The sequence below is a fragment of the Urocampus carinirostris genome, chromosome 4 (assembly GCF_059441175.1).
Source record: "Urocampus carinirostris isolate Australia breed hairy pipefish chromosome 4, RoL_Ucar_1.0, whole genome shotgun sequence".
NCBI lineage: Eukaryota > Metazoa > Chordata > Actinopteri > Syngnathiformes > Syngnathidae > Urocampus > Urocampus carinirostris.
In genome coordinates this window covers 21,095,885-21,122,296 of record NC_142352.1, presented here as the reverse complement: position 1 = coordinate 21,122,296, position 26,412 = coordinate 21,095,885, and the positions used below count along the sequence as shown (strand labels likewise).

Sequence of the window (26,412 nt, the reverse complement as noted above, 5' to 3'; positions counted from 1 at the left end):
ATTTCATTTGATTTTTTTAGGAAAAAACAGAAAAAGAATAATTCGGCAAATGAGCAACATTTTCTACCAATGGTTCAACATTCTTCCGTCCGTTCAATCATTAACTCATTCATTCATTCGTTCATGTAATCGTTGATTCGTTTATTCATTTGTTCTTTCATTATAATATGTTAGCAATTTTCAAGATTGTGCCTTGTGAAGTCTTTCATCGGGTACATGTCTCATTTGGGAAACTGTTCTCAATACTACGGTCACCACATTAACAGATAACAACATACAAAATAAAATATACTGTATATAGTGCTGGGCCAAAACAATCACCTGTGCTGTTTACCTGCAGCTTGCAAACTGTGCAGCATGAATAAAAAAGGGCAAGTGAGGGATCATTTTTCTACAGGACTGTGCTTTATTTTCGTCTAAGCAGAATATAATGAACTAGAGAACTACAGCGTTCAGGAGCACTATGAGGAGGAGAACAACTCCAAAACCAGACCCGAGCCAACATTATTCAAATTACATTTCCTTTTCAAAAATAATGACAAAGAAGAAATATCTGTTGTTTCATTAGTTGCTTGTTTGAGTGAATACAGGAACTGGGAATGACTCAGTATTTGAGTAGTTTTCTCTGAAGAGTCTGATTGAATTCTCAGTCTTTTTTGGTCCATGTAACCGATGGCGATGGGGTCGCTCTTGTTCATGCAACTGATGGGCTTGAGGTAAATTAAATAGAATGTGTGTTTTTCTTTTGTATGACTCTTGGGGTTTGGTATCTCCCCATATTTTTTCTTTTTTTTTACAATGCAGGGTGTCCGAGCAGTGTTCACAGGTAGTACCGCGAAAGAGAAAGGGAATGGGCTGGGTTTAAGGCAGAATTCTCTCAGCTATGCCAGTGGACCGCGGTCGGGCAAAGAATATAAGAAAATATAAATGTAAACACATACAAAATGACGTCCAGAGATGTGACAAACTGCCAGCCCTTAAGAAATGAAACAAGATCAAACAAACAGAAATCAGCCATAGGTTGCAGCATAAATTTTGATTTGATGATGTTGGTGTCTTTTCTTGACTTTGCTGCCTTTCAGGGACCCAGATAAGATTGAATAACTTTTTCAATAACTACGTTTCCATGCAGGCAATAGTCCGACTGGGATCAGAAATTGGATTTTTGGAACAATCAAACAGGTTTTTTACATTCCTTGATACAAACAAATGACCTATATATGCTTCTTTTGTGAGTATTAGCATTACAAAGTCTTCGGCGTCATTACACAAATAGGTATCGTTTCTGCGTGTAACTTTGAAAATTATATAAAGCAAGATTTCATTCATGTCAATCACAAACTTCAAAGTACCGTGTTTGTTTCCACTAAAAGTGAGCTCAATTGCTGTATCCCGTGTGTTTTGCATGACATGCCAAAAGTATAGACTTACACTACATATCGATGCATACAACGGGGGGGATCCTCTATATAAGGACCGATACACCTGTCGCATTTTTACCTCGGGGCAGTAAACAAAATATAAATATTTTGGAGAAATCAACCAATACACATTAGACTTGTTTTAACCAGGTATCATTCGTCCCAGAGTGCTTTGCGGCGTTATAAATATCCCAAACAAGGGGAACTAGACCTGAGCACAAGCAATCAGCTTACTAGAATGCGTGTACTGGAATCATTGCTTAAAGTCGGTAATGTGGACCAGTTTCCCCCGGAAAATGTGGAAATATGCTGGGTAAAAATGCCCCCATTTACAATATGCGCTTTAAAGGCTCTGACCGATTGGGGATAATGGATTGGAAGATGGTCGAAACATTGCAGTTAATTTGAGGCAGAAAGAACAAAAAAAAAAGAGGCTCGACGCATGACACAAATCTTCCGTTTTGGCTCCCGCTCTAAGTCATGGTCGACCGGGGTTAACGGATCACGGCCAAGACAGTGCATTTCATTTCAGGCGGGCCATAATAGCAGGCTGCATTGTGCGTAATCAGAAAACAAATTGGCTCTGGCGGCCCTTTCGCTCAGCAATAATTAAACAAGGACAAATAATCGCAGCCACAACCATGTATTTTATTTTGGACGGGCCAGAAAGACATGCTTCCTGACAAAAGTCCCCGGTCCTTGCCTGTAGCAATATGCATTTTGGAATAATGGTTTGCGTATTATTTTTAAGGCTGCAGAGTACGAAGCGCGAAGTAGCGAAGGATTACAGTACACGCAAGAATGATCGAAAACAACTAACAAACACAAACACACTGAATTTGGAATAAGCATTCGGACTCAAAACGTAATCTGATTTTTTTGTGTGTTGACATCACTTGACTTTAGTGGAATACTGGCAGTAGTCTGTTTCAAATCGAATTATTGCCTGCATAATAAAGTGTCCATTGAAAACGTGTGCAAAAACTGTGTAACATTGGTCAACATGTTTTATTTTATGAATGTGTAGTCTGCAGAGTCCCCAGAAAGTAACAGAAGACATTTTAACTACCTCCTCAATCCACATGAGCAGTTCCATATGCATATGCGTTTTTGTCCAGTTTATTTTTAACCAAGAGCTGTCAGCATGCGGAATCTCTTGGTGTACATATATATGTATTAATTGTATTTTTTTAAACATATGCAGCCTGGAAAATATAAATACATTAAATTAAAAGAAACAAAGCAATATGATAATAAAGTTCAGAAAACATTGGATGAATCACCAATTTTCCGACACGAGTATAAAATCCTAGTAATTAATGTACAAGAAATAATATCATCGTAATATCTAGTCATTGTTTAATCTATTCCATAGTTCCTTCTTTTCATTTAACTGAAATATATTATTATTTTCATTTTTAACATGAGATATTGTACGGAGCCCATACAAAGGCTGAACAAAATTGAAAAATAAGCTATATTGTATGTACAAGAGAGATGTAGCAGCAGTGTGGTCAAGAGTGGTGAAAAAGGTGACATGTTCATTCGATAATTGGTCACTTCTTCGCCTCCTTTCTTCCAGTTGGCACTTGTTTAGGTCCATTACGGTGTGTTTCAAAGCAGATAAAAAACATAACCTGGAGTTCCCTTTTAATTTTGCCTGACTAAGAATCTCCAGGTGGCTAAGAAACTCAATGGTGACTTTGACATTCCCCCCTAGCAGTAGAGCAGTTTAGGTTGGGTTGGAAGTGTTCAGAAATCTCCAAATTGCTGTTGACAATGATAGGTTTCAAAATTGGTTATAAAATAGCAAAGAAGACTAACACAAGCAGAAAATATCAATAGACCAATGATATTTTGTGCTGTTTTGAAAATAATCAACTGTAAAACATCTTTTTGATTGCATATATTTCATTTTTTTAACAACATGATTTGGGGTAATTTTTTTGTACAAATGGAATGTTATTTTGAATAGAACAACCATATTTTTACTTTTATTTTTGATACTACTACCCATTTTTTAACATGACATTTGGGGTGGTTTAAATAATAAATAGTATTATGTTGGGTTTGTTTTTCAGGATTTTAAACAAAATTACATTTTTTTTGTCTTAACAAAAGGTTTTCTATAAGCCAGCCTATTTTTTTAAATTTGCATCAAATGTGTATTTGGAAAACAACTAGATTTCTTAAACTAATGACCCAACTTTGTGCGTTTGAAAAGACAATTATCCATTAAATATATTTTAAACAAAATGACTCCTTTGTGTTAATAAAACAATCACATTTCTTTATTTTTCATTTTGTATGTTTATTGATATAAACAGCTTGATTTGAGGACTTTTTCCTCTTTTACTTCTCAAAACAGAATGACCAAATTATTATTTTTTTAATAGATATGTTTGATTGGTATAAATAGTTGAGTAGGGGGCTTTAACACAAAATACATTTTTGTCCCAACACAATTTTGTACGATCACACTTAATTCTTTATGTTGTTATTTTTAGTTTGTTCCATGTGGTTTTGAAAAGAAACATTTTTTAAACCAATCCACAAACCAATTGAAGTAGCCGATTGGTCGACTCTTGACCCAAATTGATATATTGTTTCGACCCAACTCTTTTAAGCGTGCGGACCAGTGATTACAGATCGAAGACAAACTAAGGTTAGTTGAATCTCGAATAACCCTAAGTAAAAATATTCGTCCACACACCTTCCAGCTTTGCTCTATCCCCACTTGTAAATGTAAGACAATTTTAAAACATGGACTTAAAAGTGACTTGCTCAAAAAGACAGTGTATCAAGTGACATCATCGTACCAAAGAGGGGATTTTTCAGAGCACACTACTGTACAATCTCTCTCATGTTCTATTTTATAGACTATTTACATAAAGATACAACAAGAAAATTGGTCAGTTTTGTTCAAACATAATCGTCATCCCGAGCGACATCTGTGCATTATTTGCTTGGACGCCCCTGCTCGTTGTTTCTCCTCTGATTGGACTGACCTGTTTGCGCTCCATCCCAGAGAAGGAATTCTATTTTTATCTCAAGATGAAGCGCTAGAACCTTTCCACAGACCATGACATCATCGCGCCTGATGCCCTGAGTATCAGGAGTGATTTTGTGGAGTTTTCAGGTAACAGCCCTCCTTTCTGACTAGCACCCCCTTCCTGCAATCCTATTTCCATCCCCAAAATCCCATTTCCACAGCGTCCCAACTGAATTGAGATGATGGAAAAGCTCCGTCTTAAATGAGAGGCATTAATTTCTTCCCTGCTGTCAAACAGGTTGCTTTAATTATCTCTACGCATGCAGTCAATTACATTTCACATCCTTTCCTAGGTAGTCTTAACTATTTTAGGGTGCAGGTTGAAGATTGGTAGAGACACCCAGCCCAAAATGAGTTGCAGTATCTGAAGGGGCTCTTAAAACAAGACGTTCTTAATGTAGTTATGCAAAACTGTAAAGTGTGTCCACATGATTATCGGTATACCTGTATGTTTGTTTTTTTTTAACTAGTTTTGAATTAAGACGATTAATGTAACGAGGACCTGTAGATTTTGCAGATAAGCTTCATAATAGTATAGATCAGGGGTTGCCAACGTTTTTGAACCTGAAAACTACTTTCTTCTAATTAGTGCAAAATCCTACCAGTTTGATTTATATTTGGAAAACAACAACTTATGTTATTACTATGTTGTTACGATGTATTTATGTTATTAAACGGTTGTAATTTTTAGAAGTAGGGTTAAAATAATCACCCTTTTTAAAGACACTGAGCATGTCAATGATTTATTGTGCCTGTTAGAAATCAAATCTCCTTAAACAATCACTATGACCCATCAATGATGAGATATTTCTGGGAGCAGTCCACGGGCTCCTCAGGTGTTCTTGGGAAGCTACCTGGTGCCAAAAGGCACCACAGTGGAGACCCCTGGTCAAGATCAAGCTTACTATAGCCAAGAGCTACTTTTTTGTTACTGAAATTACAATTTATCATGTTACATCTACTGTATTATTATATTATTAACATGCTGTAATAATTAAAAGTAGGATTAAAATAGGCTCATTAAAACACTTCTGCTGCCTTGTATAATGACACTGAATAATTCATATATAATAATTACAGACTATTTTAAGATTATTGTGCTAATTTACAATCTATTTAAAGATATTGACCATGTCAGTGATTTCTCATTCCAATTAGAAATCAAATTTCTTAGAAAAATTATGAATACCCATCACAGGTGAGCTATTTTCAAAACTCGTCCATGGGCTACTCAGGTTCTCTTAAAGGGATACCTGGGACCCCCTGACAACATATTGACCCCTGTTATAGAATTTGCTGAGGAGCCCTAAAATGTTTGGATCAAACATTGGAATTTTGTTCAACGGCAACCTAATACAGCCAACAAAGCTAAATCTACAGGTTGGGTGCTCAGACACAAGAATCCATCTTACCCTTTAACTATTCCAGTCCACCCTCATTAGGGCTTTGTGGGCTACTTCTAAAATCAATGAGATTGCATTATTTACAGGAAGACATAACCTTTAGAAGATCCATATTTTAGCGGTTTGGTCTAAAGTCCACTTAAGGGACCATATTTCTGTAGTGACTGGGACTACCAAACTATAGATCACAGGTGTCAAACAGACGGCCCGCGGGCCAGATCAGGCCCGCTAAGGGATTGAATCCGGCCGGCGAGACAACACTCAGGGAAGCGCAAGAGAAAAACAAGCTGCAGGTTGAAATATGTCAATTTGATGTTGCCAAAGCCAGGTTCCTCTCACAAAGACACTGTACTTGTATTTATCTCTCTATCACTCTCTTCCACCCCTTTTCTCCCACTCTCTGTCTCCGTCTCTTTCACTCTCTGTGTCTCTATTTTCCTCTTCCTTTGTTGCTCTTTGTCTCTTTCTCTCTCTGTGTCTTTTTAACATCATTTGCTTTAACTTCCTTTTCTCTCTTTTCTCTTTCTCTCGTGCTTTCGTTTCTCTTTTCTCTCCTTCTGTCTTTCTATTTCTCTTTGGATTTCTTTCCCTCTCTCACAACTTCTCTTTTTATCTCTTTTCTTTCTCACGCTCCCTCCCTTTTTTTTCTTTGCCCCGCCCTCTTTCCTTTTCCCTCCCTCTTTCTCTTATTTCTTTATCCTTCTTTTTCTTTCTCTTTAATCTACCAGTCCGGCCCCCAACAGATTGTTTGTTCAATCGTGTGTCCCCCGAGTAAAAATGAGTTTGACACCCCTGCTATAGACCCATGATTTGGATGTTGTTATAGTCTATCTGCTCCGGGGCTACCCTGGCTTGTTCCCCTTTGCAATTGAAATAAAATGCTTTATACACGATTACAGAAAACACATTTTTAAGAGAACGGCTGTCAGTCGGTATGGTAGCCTAATTATTAGCACCACCTTTCCTGCCTATGTAGTTTTCAATTGCGTTTAAGGTTTAAGAATACCTCTGTACATGTAGACACATCTTTATGAAACAGTATGCTATTGCATTAAACATATTTGTGGTATGTTTAAGGTTAAATAAATGGAGTTGACTTCAAATGAATAACTTTGAATTGTTTGTCCTCGAGGGGGAAAAGTAATGCCAACTATGTTCGATAAAAGTTTTTAGCTACCCATCCAACAGTCTAATTTCATCCTGCCGGAGGATATAACGTATCGTAAATTCCGCACCGGTTAGTCAGCAGCATGGTGGTGGGTGTCACGTCACCTGGGTCTGCAACCTGCCACTGGGAACTGGAATTGCAGCTGGCAAAAAAACCTTGCGAGAGTAGTTCAGGTGAAGTTTTGTTATTTGCTTACACCGAGTGCTGCAATGTGAGGCTAAGGCGGGCAAAGGGAATTTCGCTGCTTATGGAACATTAGATTTGCCTTCAATTAGTTCTGTCTCTCATGAATAGGAAGCACTTTGCAGAGCAAGAATTTGTTTTGACTGACTCTCTGATTCATGAAAGCAGCCGATAGCAAATTAAAGACATAGCAAAGCTAGAGTTCAAAGTATCAAATCTATGTATGGCAGAAAACGTTTATTCTTATTAGAGAAGAGAAACAGAGTGAGTTGTCTTTCTGTGTGCCCTTAAACTGGCTGGCAATGAGTTCAGGGTGTCCCCTGCCCATTGCCCGAAGATAGTTAGATGGGTTCCAGCAACCCCGCAACCCTAGTGAGGATAAGTGGCGCAGAAAATGGATGGATGGATGAGGAGAGAACTGTTGAGTTTGTTTGAGTGGTGACTTTTGTGTCTTGTTCTATTCTGTTTTAGAGGGCGGTGGTTTAACTATTTAACTATATATTTGCCATATGTCCTAGTTAATATAAATCACTAAACATTTGGACATTGACCACCATGAAGACCCAATAAGTTTCCAGTTCCTCTTTGACGGTTCTTCCATTGAAAATTTAGTGTCGACAACGGATAATAATCTTGGTTTAAAGATCATTTTAAATCTGAAGTCAGCATTAATACATGTGTTACCTTTAACTTATGATGTTAATGTTTATTCCCAGGCAACTGCTGCTTGCATTTTGGTTAAACGTTCATATTATAGGCAGTAAAAACTGTTTCGCGCCAGGACTTGAAAACACTCTGTATCACATCTACTATCTTGTCTTTGGGTATGTTTTGGCAGTGTTGCAAAAAAACAGGTTAGCAGTCAACAGACTCATCTATGTGTGGTAGGCACAAATACAATTTTGGCAAAAATATCTTATGCCATCCAAGGGAGTGTACACTGAAAACCCTCCCTTCTTTTCCATTTGGTCCAAGAAATGTTCTTTTACACTGTTTCTGGATAGAAAAAAGCTGGTGATTACAGTGTAATACTGAGAATAATAGACTGGGTAAATGAGCAGATGTAGATTTCAATATGAACAAAAATGACACTATTTTGGCAACTTGTGCTTTATCACAATAAATCTACAAGTCTGTAGCACACATCTTTTGTGACTTATTCTGAGTTAAGTTTCTCTCCAGCGAAAATGAGATTTAATACCTTTTAAAACCGCTTGGACTGAGCTGAAAGATATTTTGAACCTTTAATCCTATTCCCCTTTTTTGGAAAACACAACACAAATACATATCGCTTGTCACCCGGAGCTTGGTTACACCTTCTATTTTTATAGTGTTTGTGCTTCATCCTAGAAGCATCACTTTGAAGGATGTTTACCACCCCTCCGCCACCGTTCTACTTACTGCCTGGCATCCGACACTGTTGGGATTGTTGATATGTTCCAACCGGGGAAATTGGGGGACGTTCAGAGCTGGGGCTCATTTACAAGTCAGTTATTTATGGGGAGTGGGCCATCATCTTTTCTAAAGTCAGTATGGATTAGTAATAATAATATAAGTCAAGCAAGTGTTCACAGTGGAATGTACATGATAATAAGTTGGTCTTTTGTCTTACATCTATAGGTAGTTTTCATCTTATAAGATGATTTCATGTCTTTGAGGGGACTTTGGAAACAACTATACAACTTTAAGTCTTGTTTCCAGCAAGCGATGTGGTTCTTTTCATCAGCGTTGAGTATAACTATGATAATGTTTGTACAATCTTATGAAGCTTGATTACATTTCCCATGATTCTTTGACACCAGAGTAGTAAGTAGCTCCATTTGTGGCAAGTTGAAAACAGAGCTTTTAGCAATTTGATGCTAAGAAAAAAAATGCAGATAGTAAAGTGAAATGACAGTTATTTATGTACATACACTATTGCCTCTTTTCCAGATTACCTGTTCCATATGCCAGCTCCCATTCTACGACCTGGATACAATATTTTCCATTACAATTTTTACGTGCCAAAGGGGTCAACGGACCGCTCTCTCGAAGTACTATCAGAGTCACTGTGTGGAGTTGAATGACACTGTCTCGTGATTGTTCAACTAAAATGGATATTGCCTCCACTTTTGTTTGGATGTGTGTCTGGTTAACCTTAAGTCCTAAAGCCAGGGTATAATATTTGAGTTTTCTATTAACAAATGACAGTATTGTTCTGTGATAAATCAAGGTTTTACTATTTTAAAACAGTGTTTCTCAACTGGTGGATTGGGACCCAATAGTGGGTTGCGGACCCGTTTCCAGTGCATCGCAAGTTTTTTCCTTGGCAAAACTGCTAAGAAGAAGAAAAACAACGAAGAGTCAATTATACACCTTAGCAGTAGATGGCGATGATCACCTCTTCCTGTTCAGTTAATCGGCACCGTCCCAAACGTTTTTGAGAATAACATCTGATTTTATTGAGATTTTGTTTTATTTCCCTTTTCTGCACATCAAAATGGGTTGCAAGAGAGTCAGTTATAAGGGAAGGAAAAACTAATTGTTAAGGTTAATTATTGTTAGGATTAATAACTCTCAAATTTAAACTGCAAAATCATTTCATTTCATATATTTAATATGTGACATTTTGTCTTAAATTGGGTCACAGCTTGTCTTTAGGATGGAATGGTGGGTCCTGAAGTCAGACCAGTTTATTACTAGTGTTTCAAAGCATTCTTCATGATGACAAAATCAAGGAAACGCTTAAGGTAGGTCAATTAAAAAATAAACGTGTCATCAACATGGCTCCTTTTCCTCCCATTCCCTCGCAGGGTAGTTTCCTATTCAATACACCTTTCTTCCACTGGATTGCAATTCCATGAAAATCAAGTAAATTCATAAATATATCACATCTGGTTCATGTGCTACACATGGCTCGTGTTAGCATTCATTTGATGCAAGAGTCATAGAACCGAAAGAAAATGAAAACAATCCCGCTCACTTCTTTTTTGGTAACTGTTGTGTAATGGAAAAATGAGTTTGTCTCGCACTAGGGGTGCCGCAAGGTGCGGAACAGGTATTGTAGAAAAGAGGCTTATGTTAGTTCTACGTTGGAATATGTGCTGTCTGCCACAATTGAAGCCCAGTCAGGTTTATAGACCCTTCCGTGTCAAACTGAACCATAGCATTCGGTGGAAACGCGACTTTAATGTTCATTCTCCTGGCAGTTTCAATAGCTTTTCTGTTCCGTAAAAACCCTCGCATTCACCACCTTTCATTGAACCACTTCTCTTTTCACCTTGCGCAGTACAAAAAGGTCAGGGGGAAAAAAATCGAAGAGACGCCCCGGGGGTCCGTGTTGCTTGGTCTTTTACAGTGGATTGTCGCTTGAAGGTAAAGGCTGAGGAGAAGCCTTGAGTGTCTGCACTCGGTCCAGCGCAGACACGACAAAGTTCAGTATTTCTGGGAAAGGGTTTCTCCTTTGGCGGTGCCTCGGATATCGCGATGACGGCAATTTTCCTTCCAGTAGCGTAGACGGCGCTGTCCATTGTTCTTTTTTTGTCCCTCATTGTTGCAACTTCAAGTATTTTTTTCAACAACAGGAGGAATGAGCAAATTTACATTTTTTTCTCAACCTACTTTACTATATGATACAAGGTGGTGCCTGATTAGCATCCAGAGCAAACAAAAATCATCCCTACGCTACATTTCCATTTGTTCCCCCAATACATAAAGTCCATTATCTTTCCTTACAGTAGGCCACTGGATATCAATGTGATTTTTTTTTCCATTGTTTGACTAAGAGTAATACTTGTAGCTACAATGTAGGAGTTTTTTTTAAATATATATATATTTATATATTTATATTCTTTTAAAAAGTGTTTTTTAGTCCTTTGGTCCCTATTTCCTAAGGAATGATGCATGTAAATTATCCTGGATTCTTCTTCTTTGTCCTTGTCATCGTCGTCTTCATCATCCAGTGCTCGGTCCCTTCACAGAGCACATAATCGTCTGTGTAGGCACAAAAACCAAAATGGCAGCAGGCTGGTGTGTGTATGTGTCTGTTTGTGTGTTTGTACGTGTACTTGTATTTGCTTCAGTACTTGGAATTGGCATTTGCACTTATATACACAAGTTTGTTTTTATACGTTTTTCTTTTTCATTTGTTATAGCATCTTGTCTGTATGTGTAGTGATGGAATGCATGCTTTGAGCAAAATTATTCTATAAATGTTTTTTTTTCTTCTTTTCCATCATGTCTAAAAAAGAGCAGCAAAAAAGTCGGTCTCTGCAAAAAATCTGCTTTCGATGGAGGCCAAGAGATAAAATAAATAAATAAATACATAAATAAAAGCAATGGTAATTAATAAGAAAAAAAGGCATTTCTAAAGGAGGAAAATTGAAAAAAAAGGAAATAATTGGGATCCTTCGCTCAGTCACCCAATCTTCCAGTGGGATTCCGGCTGGATCAAGGGGCCGTCTGTCCTTCGTGATATGTAGCAGAGCAAGGAGTCTTTGTACTTTGACTGCACTTGTGGAAATAAGGTGTCGTGGACCCTTCATCCTGCGACACAGAGATTGGAATTGGGTCAGAAATTTATTTCACATAGTGAGGAATAGCCAGCAACAGGATGCAAAAGGTGAAAAAAGAAAACATTTGTAAAGTGTGTCAAAACCAGGAATAAGTGAGCTAAAATCAAAGTAAGGATTGTTTTTTGACATTCCACATATAAACGTTGCTAAAAGTCTCATGATTTGGGGATTTATTTAAGTATGTGTCTGACGTATTTATGATACTATGACAGTGTTTGGTACATAAATCAATTGTCTGCAACAGAAATGCTTATTTTTGTCATAGAAGAAGACGCAGGAGAAACTTGCTCTCAGTGTAGAACAAAATTACGTAAAGCACGATGTAGCCTGACACTCTTATGTTAGTGTTCCATTTCATTTATGCATGATTTTTTCTGGATATTCATTGCAGAAACAGCCTACCAATGGCTAAATGTGCAACAACAATACATATGAAAACACGGCAGAGGTAACATCCAACGGCCTGGCCCTAAATACGACCATTGCTCAGCAGATCCTTATTTTTTCAGCTTATGCTCATTAGTTGTGATTCTAAATTAAATGACTGGCACCACAGCACATAGCAGCCTAGCAGCGCATACACGAATTTTGGCGGCCAGCCGGCACAGTCATCTACCACTTCACTCAGTGACTAGATAGTGCCAGCAGATCGTTGTAATGGATTTATTAAAATATTACCTGTTTGGTTTAGAATACCGGAGGGATAATGTAAAAAAAAATCTGCTGGTTTATCTTGAATCAAAAAGAGATGCTTATTAATTCCAACAAGAGACATGATCTGTCTTGTAATTAGCATATTGCCACACTGAAAAACACACATGAAGTCGTTCTGTCCATGTATTTTGTCGTATACTAATATTATCAAGTTGAGTCATTAAGCAAAAATCATGTAGAATTATTTTTTAATTTTAGTGTTCGACTTGTAAGATTTGTTTTAGAGGAACCCTAAATAAATGAATCTTTGCAGGGAACTACATCATACAAATTGTCTACAGGCAAAACCGTTTCATAATAATTTTATTTTGTACGGTCTATATGTATACACATCATTATAGGAGACGAAACCAAGAGAGGAATAAGTCAGCTTAAAGGTAAATATACTTACAGAACCCACCCCTATTCAATATTCACAACAATAACAGTGGTCCAAACATTTATTCTGCTTTCACTTCTTAAGTGTTAGACAGACAGACAGACAGACAGACAGACAGACAGACAGATAGATAGATAGATAGATAGATAGATTATATCCATCTATCTACAGGTATAGACTAGGATCATAGGGGCACAATTTCATGTGTTGTGTCTTGGGCAAGTACAGCCTGGTGGCACCCAACCCTCTCCAAGCCAACACATGTATTCACCTGATCTCATACTGTGATTAAATCGTATTATGCAGGATGCTTTGAAGCTATAAGTATTTTGGTATTGCTTGTGGTATTAATTCAGATTTGATCACAGTTTTACACAACATATTAAGAAGTTGATTTTTTATTTTTGTTAAGTTTCCAAAACCTTTGATGTCAGATGAATTGTCTCTAAGTGAATCAAAGTGTTATTAATTGCTCAGAATAGTTTACCAAATGATTTACATACAAATATTTAAGTATTTGTGTTAGATTATGCGGCAGTATATTAAGTAGTGCATCTTATCTGTGACGTTTATTGCTTGCACATAAATAAGGAATATATGGATCATTCATAACTGTGATAGGAAGCTGCTACTAAATAACACAAAATAATTTGAACTAATCCTATCTGCCTAATTCTTTCAATGTCATTGACGGATAAAGATGCCAAAGATAATTTAACTAGTTCGATGTGTGAAAAGCTTTAAATCTTTAAAGGTGGGGTGCTTTTTTCAGGTGTCCTTATAAAATTATATATTTTCTCTGATAAGTATTTGTTAACTATGCCCAACTGAGTTCACAGAGCCCTTATGCTTAATTTTCCACTGGTCTTATTTGCTTTTACTTTTAGCAGAACTGTTCGAAGCAGATCACATTATGTTTGAGGAACTGGAGCCGTATGGAGTGCTGGAACATGACATCATGCTTGTCCCTGCAGGTTTTTCAATTTGTAGTTGTCAGCGTAGCATGGAAATGGTGAAAGTAAAAAAAGGCCTGATTTTAGTTGAGTCCAAACGCTAAACCAAACCACCAAAAAGATGAAAAAAGAAGAGTTATTCAAGCACATCTAAGAAATGCATATACAGTACTTGCACGTGCATCATAAATGAGCTGACTGAGGATGCAATGATGATTTTAAGCAAGAAAATGACAGAGGCAAGTAACAAAGTTTTGAATTCAGTACATCTCCTTTAACTTTAACAGCACTATTTTCAACTCAACTGGCAGCAAATTTAATGCTTACGTGAACCATGTAAGACATATCTTTCCTTGTATTTTTTTTAGTTGTTTGTTAGACAAAACGAGGCACAAAATTGCTCATAGAATCATAGCAATTTCAGCAAGACAGCCCATGAGACGGAGCTCTGCTTTTGTGTTGACACATTACAGATAAATGTATCCATACGCCGGAGATTCCTACATAAAAGATGGAGCTTATCTCTAATATGTTGGGAGCTATGATGCGGGTGAAGAAAGGCTGCCATATCACAGCAAATTGCTCTTCCAAAGAGCGAACATGAAAGGCCGCGACTCGCCGATGTGAACCCGCCGTCAGACGCTCTTTGTTCTACCGTCCGCCTCCTGTAAAATGAGCTTGTTATCGTTCCATAATAGATCTGCTTTTTAGATGTTAGTCAAATTGAGGTCGGCCATTAGTGGGATACAAACGGCCAACGGTTCTGATTATGGATTCTGGTTTACAGGCAACAACTGATTCGAGTTGTATGCCTACCAGAGCACAAAATCAATGCCTTTTATGGAGGCTTATTTTTTCTCCATGCTAACGACTTCTTTCAAAACATTGCGATTTAAAAGCCTTGCTAGTTTTGGGCAATTTGGGCTTCTTTATTGCAACATCCATTGCTTTGAAGGTCAAGTAATTCTAAGTCCAAACAGAGTATGCATCTAAAATTTGGTCATTCTAGCGTGATATGTTTCTTTAATTATTTGGCTTTTGTTCTTACAGTGCACCTTTAAAGTGGATGACTCAAGTTGAAAATCAGTTCGAATACCAGAGGTGGGTAGAGTAGCCAAAAATGTCACTCAGGTAAAAATATTGTTACTTCAGAATAATAATAGTACAAGTAAAAGTAGTCTTCAAAATACTAACTTGAGTAAGCGGAGTAAAAGTACCGTTTTTTTCTTCACAAATGTACTCAAGTAAAAGTAGAGGTATCTAAAAAACTCCCAGAAGTACAACATTTTCATAAACTTACTGAAGTACCGCATTTTCCGCACTATAAGGCCCACCGGGTTATAGGGCGCACCCCGAAAAAAGTTTTTGGTCCTATATTTGACATACATAAAATGCACCGGATTATAAGGCGCTACAATGAAAATGTCAACAAAACAGTCAGATAGTTCAGTCCAACTTATTACCCCCTTAACATTCCGAAAGCTTGCAAAGACGCAAATATGTGTCGAGAACACGTGCGGATGCGGTGTCCGTACGATGTCACTCAAATGTATCGTTCCATCATTCGGAAGGTTAAAGTCTTGGGATTCAAGAAATGCCAACCATTCCTTAGTTTCTATTTTCTTTTTCGCTCGCAACTTTACTGTGCATATGACAATAAACACTTGGAATTGAGTTTAATTCAAAAATAGACACTCCATTCCATCCATTATCTGCACTGCTTATCACAGAAACATCGAGTTCAGTCTGAAACAAGATACAGGGAAAATATATAGCCGGAGTAGCTCACCGAAGTCGTTGTGTTCAATAATAATGTGCAGCCATGGTCCTCTTATATCCGTGAGTGTAGTAAATCCAGGAGAATAAAATATTTACAAATACAGAATAGTAAAAAATGCTTTCTCTATGCCGTCAACCACGTGCTATTCACATTCATCTTTTTCGGCCAATTGCAGGCCTTGTTTTGCCGCTTAAGCCTATGCCAGCCTGTAAATGATAAAAAGGATCCGCCCCTTGACCTCCGAATAACTTTACTCAATAGTGATCAATTCAAATGATGATTGACACATTGGTTAGCCAATGAAACGCCTGCAAATAAATCCCAGCATACACTGCGGACTACTTGGCGTTCGGGGGAAAATCTAGTCGGCGGCTGCAAGTTAGTTGGAAGACTTTGCGACTTAATATTGATCCATAAATAAGGCGCACTGTATTATAAGGCGCATGGTCAGCTTTTGAAAAAAAAAAAGGCTTTTAGGTGCGCCTTATAGTGCGGAAGATACGGTAAATGTAATGGAGTAATTCCATTACTACCCACTTCTGTTTGTATACAACTCATTCAATGCCAATTCTCTCAAATGGGAAGTATGGGTGCCAGCCAATTTTTTATCATTTTAAACTCATTTTTGAAGGCCTACCAAAAGTTTTATCTATTCTTGAGTGCAGGAATTACTCCCTATTTAATACACCTGGAAGGCTTGGTTTAATTCTGCTGGATTATTGTACACACCAAAAATCAGCAGATTATGTATATATATATATATATATATATATATATATGTAACGGGTGTGATAATAACTTTTATTTTATTGAAATTCCTGCTAAAATATGTGTATAGTTTTTGGTAAATGTCCTGCAATGCTGAGTCCAACAGTGCCATCTGCTGGTATGGGGTGGGGTTTGGTTTTGGCTTCTAACATGTGACCAGGAGGTGGGGTTTGTTGTCAGTTTTACCAGAGTACTACAAAGAGATCAAAGAGATCTGACCCAGCAGAAAAAGCTAATGTTGTGACTCATCCATTTGCAGAAACTGTAATAATAAAAACCTCATCATCCAGTCCAGCGTGAATGTGGATCTTTGGTGGGACACGTACACCGCGGTTACATTGGTGCCGTGACCCGTGACTTCTATCAAACTCTCCGAACCGAGGACTGTCCTACCTGCCACATTGTTTCATGATGCCATCAGCTCACAGTATTTAAAATTGCTATACAGTGACGTGTTACGCAGGCTCCTGATTTATTTTGTGATTTTGACTCATTTACATATTTGAAACATGTTTAATCAGAGCACGAGTGACATTTCTGAGGGTGTAGCTGATCAGATGACAAATGTTATTCAGGAGATAGGACATACATTGGCTGATAGCATTTTCTCACGTATACAGTCACACAATACAGTAGCTCCTAGCGCTGCTGCCACACAAGATGTAGCAAACACATTGAGTAAGCCAGGTTATGTGTCAGATGTAACACAGGTTCAGGTGGTTACACAGAGAAAGGTTAAAGAACCACCATCATTTAATGGGGATGGCTCAGACTCAATAAAATTACATGAGTGGGAAGATCTAATGAAGACATTTATTAAGAAGAGTAATGTGAGACTTGAAGAGCAAGCAGAGGAAATCCAAATGCATTTGAGAGGAAAAGCTAAAGATGTAGTTAGGTTTGGCATTAGAAACAGTAATATAGACGTCTATACCCGCCCTGACATGATTTATAGTCTCCTCAGGAAACACTTTAGCTGTACCAAGTACTCTGCTGTCCCTTTAGCTGAATTTTATTCAACTTTGCCCAAACACCAGGAGGACCCCTATGACTACTGGCTGAGACTAAACAGAGCAGCTGACCTTGCCTCTGAGTGCTTGAGTGAGCAGGGCAAAACATTTGACAACCCTGAAATAGAGGTCACTCGCATGTTTATTAGGAACTGCCCATGCAAGGAACTGGCACTCACTTACAGATCAAAAACCATCGAAAAGTGGTCAGCATGTGAGGTACTAGAGGTGCTGAATGAATACCACGCTGAGAAGAGCTACAAAGCAGATTCCCTACAACAACCTGCGAATCGAGCGGAAATTGCCGTACACAAAGCTGAGGTGAACCATGGTCCAACCCTCATGCACGAGCCACCTCAGACTTCGAGCCCACAGTATGTCTCTCTAACGGACGTTATTAGTATGTTGGAGAAGGTTCTGATACGTGTTACCTCAAACCAGTTTCAAGGGAGAAGGCGAGCTCCAACCAGGCGACCTGGAGACAGAATTAATGGTTTCACTGACAAGCCATGTATCATTTGCAAAGAAGTCGACCACAGTGCTCTCTCTCATTGCCGAGACAAAAACCTTTGCTTTCACTGCCATGCCCCAGGGCATTCTCGACGTGATTGTCCAGTGACGAAAGTTGTCCCACTGCCTCAGGGAAACTAACTGATCTGCGCTTAGGGGAGAACAGTGCAGATCAACTGAGTATACCTCCCACCACTAATGTGATGCCTGACATGCAAGATAATAAATCAATTTATGAGTTGTATAGCAACAAGATACCTCCATCGAAGAAGCTGATCTTTCAGGGGTTTCAGAGAATAGCGGAGACTGACGAACTGTTTTACACACCTGTACTTGTGCAAGAAGGCCCCACTTTCAGAGCGCTATTGGACAGCGGGTCGATGGCTTGTACAGTAAGTGAGGACACGGCTAAGTCCCTCCTGCAGCAATTCCCTGATATGATGAGTTACACGGCCGATAATTATGTCATTGTAGGCTGCGGTGGACACCAAGTTTCTCCCAGAGACATGTACGACATTCACGTCACAGTTTACGGGTGCCAAATGATAATACCAGTAATGGTGGTGCCAGGCCAGACAGAACAGATGATCCTTGGCAGCAATGCCATCAAATATATTTTGACTCAATTGAAAAGTACAGATGGCTATTGGAGATTAGTTTCCACTCCTGACAACGGTCTGTCCGATCACCACAGTCAATTCCTGTCAATGCTTTCCAACACAGAGAGATGGAGAGGTGATTGCATTCCTGACAAGGTAGGGACAGTAAAAATCAAGAGTTGCGTGACGCTGAATCCACGGACCGAGTACGTTATTTGGGGCAAGTTACCTGAGTTGGCCGGGACGTCTGCGGGCAGCACAGTGGTCGTTGAGCCAACCCAATCAAAGGCCAGGCCCAGACAAGTCCTTGTCGGACGAGTTGTTACTCCACTCTGGGGAGATGGATGGGTGCCTGTTAAAGTCTTTAATCCCACGGACAGAGTTGTTGTGCTGAGGAGAAACAGGAAAATTGCAGATGTGTCTCCTTGTATCGCAGCGGAAGACCTGCCCAATGCAGAGGAGGTCAAGTGCAACGTGCAGAGTGTACAGAGCAAAGAGGTCCGACCCAGGTCAGAAGAGGACATGATGCGTACATTGGAAGCTCTGGGACTGCAAGACATTGACCTGAAGTCATGTGAGGTTTCGCTGCAGTGTAAAGACAAGCTCCTTCATATCATCGAACAATTCGAGTCAATCTTTTCTCGCCATAAAATGGACTGTGGAGAGGCCAAAGAGTTTGTACATCGTATCCACCTTGTTGATGATAAGCCGTTCCGTCTACCCTACAGACGTATACCACCAAGTCAGTATGAAAAATTGAGGACGACTCTGAACGAGATGGAAGAGAAAGGAATTATTCAGAAGTCGACTAGCGACTATGCATCTGCGCTTGTTCTCATATGGAAGCGGAATGGAGAACTAAGGGTATGCACTGATTTCAGAAGGCTTAATGCAAGAACAATAAAGGATGCCTACCCACTACCGCATCAAGCTGATGCTTTGGCCGCACTTGGGGGAAATGCCTTTTTCTCCACAATGGACCTGACGTCAGGCTACTACAATGTCCCCTTGCACCCTGATGACAAAAAGTACACAGCATTCTCATCACCCTTCGGGCTTCACGAGTACAACCGGCTCCCTCAGGGACTTTGCAACAGCCCAGCAACATTTATGAGGATGATGATGTCGATATTCGGTGATCAGAATTTCATGAGCCTATTATGTTACCTCGACGATCTGATGGTGTTTGCCCCCACGGAGGAAGTTGCACTCCAACGCCTGCAGATGGTGTTTACTCGCCTCAAGGAACACAACCTCAAGCTAGCACCCAAAAAGTGTTTTTTCCTCAGACGGACTGTGAAATTTCTTGGGCATGTCATCAGTGAGGATGGAATTCGGACTGACCCAGAGAAGGTGAGAGCAATAAATGACGTACAAGTCGCTGATCTAATGGAGTCAGATGGCAAGACGCCATGCCCTAGTAAAATCAGATCTTTTCTAGGCATGGTGATGTATTTCCAAAGCTTCATTGAAGCGTGTTCTGCGAAGGCAAAACCTCTGTTCAGGCTCACATCTGAATCTGGTGACAAGCATAAGCGCAAGAGAGCCCACAAGAAAGGTCAAGTGAAGCTGACGCCGGCAGATTGGTCCGATGCATGCCAGAACGCCTTTGAAACACTGAAGCACGACCTCGTGACAGGTGTCACTCTGGCCCACCCAGATTTTGATGCGCCGTTTATACTGGCTGTCGACGCGTCCTTTGATGGGATTGGAGCAGTCCTGTCACAGCTGCCACCTGGTGGAAAAGTAGCCAGACCAGTCGCCTTTGCAAGTAAGACGCTCTCTCGCTCCCAGCTCAACTACCCTGCACACAGGCTCGAATTTCTTGCCTTGAAATGGGCGGTATGTGATAAATTCAGCCATTGGTTGAAAGGAAGACACTTTACCACGTGGACCGACAATAACCCACTGACATACATTTTGACCAAACCAAGACTTGATGCGTGTGAACAGCGGTGGGTAGCGAAGCTAGCTGCATACAATTTTGACCTGAAGTACATTCCCGGCCCAAAGAACATCGTAGCCGACGCTCTGAGCCGTGAGCCATTTGTACGGTCATGTGTGAGTCATCGCCTTGTTACCGAGCCCTATACTTCGCTCTTGGACCAAGTCAACGGGGTGAACAACAGTACTGTGCAAGAGGTGTTCAGAGTATCCAACAATTGTCACGCTGTTGTAGACGAGAGTGCTGGGACATCAGACGAGTCAGTAAAAAGGGCAATTCCATCAGGCTCCAATGGTTCTGTGACATCAGAAGAAGTTGCTGCTGTCTTCAGTGCTCAGTCCACTGGTGGCGTGGGTCAAGTGATGGGAACAGATGCTAACTTCAATCTTCTGCAGAAGGGAGATCAGTCAACGGCACTCCCACAGAGTCAGCTTGTTGGTTTACAAGAACAGGACAACACAATAAGCAGAACCATGTACTTTGTGCATAGACACAAGAGACCTACCAGGCGTGAGAGAGCTGTCGAGTCGCCTAGTGTGATGAAACTACTGAAGCATTGGAGCAGACTCACCATACAGAATGGCATGCTCTACAAAATAAGGAAAGATCCTCACATGGCCAAGAAAATCTTCCAGTTTGTGGTGCCTGATTCATTGAAACAGAAAGTCCTTCAAGGTTTACATGACTCAGCAGGTCACCAAGGCCAGAACCGTACTTTGTCTCTGGTGAGGCAACGATTCTTCTGGAATGGCATGGAACGTGATGTTGTGAATTATGTTAAATCCTGTCAGCGCTGTGTAGTAGGGAAAACACCGGAACCACACAACCGTGCACCACTCAAGAACATAGTCACCTCTGAGCCTATGGAGTTGGTCTGTATAGACTTTTGGACTGCTGAGCAAGAGAACAAGTCTGTAGATGTCCTGGTCGTAACTGATCATTTCTCCAAGATGGCGCACGCCTTCCCTTGCAGAAATCAAACCGCCAAACAAGTTGCTCGCCGTCTGTGGCAGGATTTCTTCCTTGTCTATGGTTTCCCACGGCGTATCCACTCTGATCAGGGAGCTAATTTTGAGAGCAAACTGATCAAAGAGCTTCTAGAGATGGCAGGGGTGCAGAAATCCCATACGACTCCGTACCACCCCATGGGAAATGGTATTGCAGAACGATTCAACCGAACCTTGGGAGATATGATCAGAACCCTTCCCCCTCAGCCCAAAGCAAAGTGGCCACAAATGCTGCAGCAGCTCACATTCTGCTATAACTGCACAGAGCATGAGACAACAGGGTTTGCACCGTTTTACCTAGTGTTTGGTAGGATCCCTCGTCTCCCTGTCGATGTCATGTTTCAACATGCTAATACCAATGATGCTGTTGTCAGCTACTCTGACTTTGTACGCCATCTGAAGAAAGATCTACATGAAGCTGCTCAGATTGTACAGAGGAATACTCTCAGAGAACAGACTCGTCATGCCAAGCTGTACAACCGTAGGGCCAAAGGATCACCCCTCGTCGTGGGAGACCGGGTGTTGATCGCCAACAGAGGTGTCCCGGGGAAACGCAAAGTTGCAGATAAGTGGGAGTCAACCCCGTATGAAGTCATATCAGTCAAGCCTGATCTCAATGTCTATAGAGTCAAGGATTGTCTGACGGGCAAAGAGAAGGTAGTTCACAGGAATTTGCTGCTCTCTGTTAGCTTCTTGCCCTGTGAGGATGATCTGGCCAGCGAATCTGAACACTCAGGGTGTGACGCTGCTATGCATGGAAGTGATGTATGCTCTGATTTACCTGACGCGGTTGAAGACAGTGATGCCCGTACAGTAAACTGGGTGATACAGGCAGGTGAAGAGCAAGTTCATCCAGAGGTAGAGGATAACTCACTAGACAGCAGATCTGATGCCCAGTCCGACTCTTGCAGTGTTGATACATCCAGTCGAGGAAGTCAGCACATCCCCGAACAAGATGTTGACCATACTTCAAGTGACAATACGGAAAGCCCATCACAGTGCTCTGAAAACATGATCTCTTTGGGTATGGGTCTCCCAGACGAGACCCCATTGAACACTGAACATCCGGACGCAGACTCCCCTGATACTGACTGTTTAGACTTGACCGTCCCAGACCTTCAAGCTCAGGTTAATTGTGCTCAACCTGACCGTTATGGTCTTAGGGTCCGCCAGTCCATCAGGCCTCCTAGTCGTCTAATTTGTCAGATGAATGACCAGTTGGTAGGTGACAATCCTCTGTCCGCAATATCTGCTAGTTCCTAGTTTAAGTTCAGTAGAGATGCACTTTCAGTTTGAGTAACAAAGCTTGAGTAAGAAACAAGAATTGTGCCTATGTGAGCACTTACAACTACAGGAACAATGTTTGATATTTCAGAGATGTAACAGGCATCTTTGAGTCTGTGCTTAGTTAGGAGTTTGATCACCTCCTTTCTTTTCACACTCCTTTTTGGGAGAGTTTTAGAACTGACATGCACTTCAGTTTGTTCCTTGTAATACTGTACCAGTTTTCGGGTCCTCTTTTTCATCAGTATATGCCTTTTTGGCATGTGATTTTTTTTTATGTTTAGTGTAGCACTCCCATTTTTAGCAGAATTTCAGGGGGGTGTATGTAACGGGTGTGATAATAACTTTTATTTTATTGAAATTCCTGCTAAAATATGTGTATAGTTTTTGGTAAATGTCCTGCAATGCTGAGTCCAACAGTGCCATCTGCTGGTATGGGGTGGGGTTTGGTTTTGGCTTCTAACATGTGACCAGGAGGTGGGGTTTGTTGTCAGTTTTACCAGAGTACTACAAAGAGATCAAAGAGATCTGACCCAGCAGAAAAAGCTAATGTTGTGACTCATCCATTTGCAGAAACTGTAATAATAAAAACCTCATCATCCAGTCCAGCGTGAATGTGGATCTTTGGTGGGACACGTACACCGCGGTTACATATATATATATATATATATATATATTTTTTTTTTTTTTTTTTTTTTTTAAATTGAGGCACGTTCATCTAAAATTTTCAAAAAATATTCCTTGCACCAGTTTAAAGTTTATATTTTTAGCTTAAATTATACAATGAAATCACTAAGGGAACACTACAGCGAAATCTCTACAAACAAATACTACAGTAATACAACAAATATATCACAGTAATATAAGAACATCCAACGTGCAGAAATACTATGAACATACTAAAAAAATATAACTACAGTAAAACTATAAAAATCTTAATATAAAAATGAATGCTTAAAACAGCGATCCAATGTATTATTTTGCCCTTATTGTGTTCAAAAACCAATATGAAGAGACTAATCTTCTTAAAAAGAAACATCATGTGTAGTTGGCTGCATGCCTATTTATTCATAAATGAAAACATTAGCCAAACTTTTTAACGCAATGTGGCCTCCGACTCCAAATAGTTGCCCACCTCTGGTATATATTCCATGCGACCTTTATCCCATCAAAACGTTCTTCTTCTGTTCACATCATTTGCCATTGCCAACGGTGCTTCTAGCAAGCCCGAGGTTGTAACAGCATCAGCAATGGATTGCTTTTGACCTTTGAGCTACAACTATATTTGGTGCCGAATGCTGCACCTCACAGTCACATTTTGCAGACACTTCCATAAAAGGCTCCCACAACGTTAAGAGGTGCACTCAGAGTCACAAAGGCTTCGTCGGTGACCCTCCCTGACTGGAGCAGACAGCCCCATGGGTGCACCTGGCTAGACAAAGGAAAGGGCAAAGTCACCTGCCTTTTAAGAGAACACACTCTCACTCAAATTGACTTGGACTTATCAAGGTTTGACCTGGCCAAACTTGCTAAGAATGGACTTCTCTTGCAGCAACTTGCACATAAATGGCTCAAATGCCTGAGTTTGGGGCAGCTCGAGGTAGGGTCTGGGTGAGGTGGGGCGAAATGGGGTTTTCCACAAAAAAAAAAACAACAAAAAAAAACATCCGAAACATTGTGTGATATTTGTATGGTAGTTATTGGTGTATTTTGTCGAGCAACCAAAAGGACAAATAGGAAAACAAAACTATGCAGACACAAAGTGACACATGTTTCTACTTAGACTTCTGCAAAGAAAGACAAAAAGATGGTAAACGAAGAGAACATAGAAGAGGAAAAAAGAAAAATGGGAATGAATAAATGCAGCGATACATGAAAAAGGAAAAAAATAATTCAAGAGAAAAGAATAAATGAAATATAGAAAAACAGGAATAAAATAGAATAAAATAAATAAAAACAACAAAATATATTGCACTTTTTTTTCTTTTCATTCTTTCTTCTTCTTTTCGCTTCCCTTTCATTTTTCTTACCTATTTTTCCCTTGTCACTGTTTTCCCTTTTCTTCCATTTTAATTTCTTTATTCTCTTATTTGTAAATGTAATACGGTGCCATTTGGTCACTTTGAGATTTCGTAGTTTTTATTATTCTTGCGCTTTGAAGCGCTCATTTTTGGTTGCAATACACAACACAGCGCCATCTAGTGGTCAAATGACCCACACTATCCCTTTAGCTTTCACATTAAGGTACTTAAAGGCCTTAAACTGTCATCCTGGGGGCCGCAATTGATGGATTTGTCCTCTGCCCAATAGGATCTGTTCAGTTCTTTTTCCACACGGTGGCTATATTTTTGGGTGCCGCTAGCCTCTCTGTTGCCACAGCGTAATCAGTTTTCAGCCTCATAAATAAATAAATGAGAAGTGATTCCCGTGTTGGGCAAACAAAACAATCTTGAAGCCTGCACGGATGGAAATCCGCCGAGAAGTGGAGCGTCAACATTTGCCCGTGCTCTCGGCGAGATTTAATTGGCCGCGCAAACATGGCGGGGTCATCTCGGCGCCAACCCATCTCGCCACTAAACAGCTGTTGATTGCATTTGGAAAAAGCTCCTTTTTGCACGGACTTTCATACCCAAACACAAATAATAGCTCGCTTGAGGGGACAACGCTAAAACATGAAGAAATAGAGATACGTAGAAATGTCAACAAACACGGCTTAAAATGAAATGTGGAACATTCTCAAAATCGGATGTTTTGCCTGCCTGACTATGCAGTGACTAATAATTACTGTTTTTTTTCATATTTGAAAAAAAGACATATTTAGTCAGAACGTTTCCAATTTACAACATGATTATGTACTTTTTCCCCTACATTCCTCGAGAAAAAATACTGTATAACGATTTTCTAGTTAACAGTGTCAGTTATCTCATCGATAACTGATATCATCATCAAACTTTATTGAAATATAGTGTAATACATAAATAGAAACATATTTGTTTTCAAAATTAATTAAAGGATCATGTAAAAACATTATATAATAACAATATATAATTATAATATCGTTTGGAAAACAATGCATGTTTTCCAAACTATATTGGCTTAATTGCGACCTTACCGAGGCGAGTCAGACTCCTTTTTTTTTGACTCTCAGAATAACCTCTGTAAGTGCATCACTGAGGTACTGCAATCATACGCAATGTCTGATTTGTAAACACTGCAAGTCTTTTCTTACAACGTACCCAGGTTAAAATGATTGGTTTGATAGGCCGTCATTTCTGTTACCACTAGAGACAGAAACACTATTACAGATGCTCCCCTATTTACAAACATTCAAATAACGAACATTCGAGTTACGAACAACGGTATATACGAACATTTTTTTCGGGATGTCGAAAAATACCCGGACATTGCTATAAGTTAGGTTTTGTATTGTGTGCGCCTTTTTTCGAGTAGTACTACTGTAGTGCTTCTTTCCGCCGCGTGTCGCTGTGAGAGGTCACCCAGCATCCACTTTAAAAAAAAGTTCGGCTCCTACTTCCTGGTTCTTGTCAACATAACGTGTTCTGTATCGCTAGCGCGCCAAGGACTTTGACGGTTTTATTGTTTAATATATTGTGAAACCATTCAATATGGTTGTTGTAAAGTTTAAGGAAGAGGCGAGCCGTTACATTTGAAACGAAATAATA

At 39.8% G+C, this 26,412-nt stretch overlaps 1 protein-coding gene across 6 annotated transcripts in view; it reads right to left on the bottom strand.

The window, feature by feature from the left end:
• Nucleotides 1-383: 383 nt before the first annotated feature.
• celf6 (CUGBP Elav-like family member 6) overlaps nt 384-26,412 on the bottom strand; it is a 305,217-nt gene continuing 279,188 nt past the window's right edge. For all 6 annotated transcript variants that reach the window (XM_088333899.1, XM_088333900.1, XM_088333901.1 and 3 more), the window contains one exon: nt 384-11,751. The gene's annotated coding sequence lies outside the window, so the exon portion shown is untranslated. The remainder of the gene's footprint in view (nt 11,752-26,412) is intronic.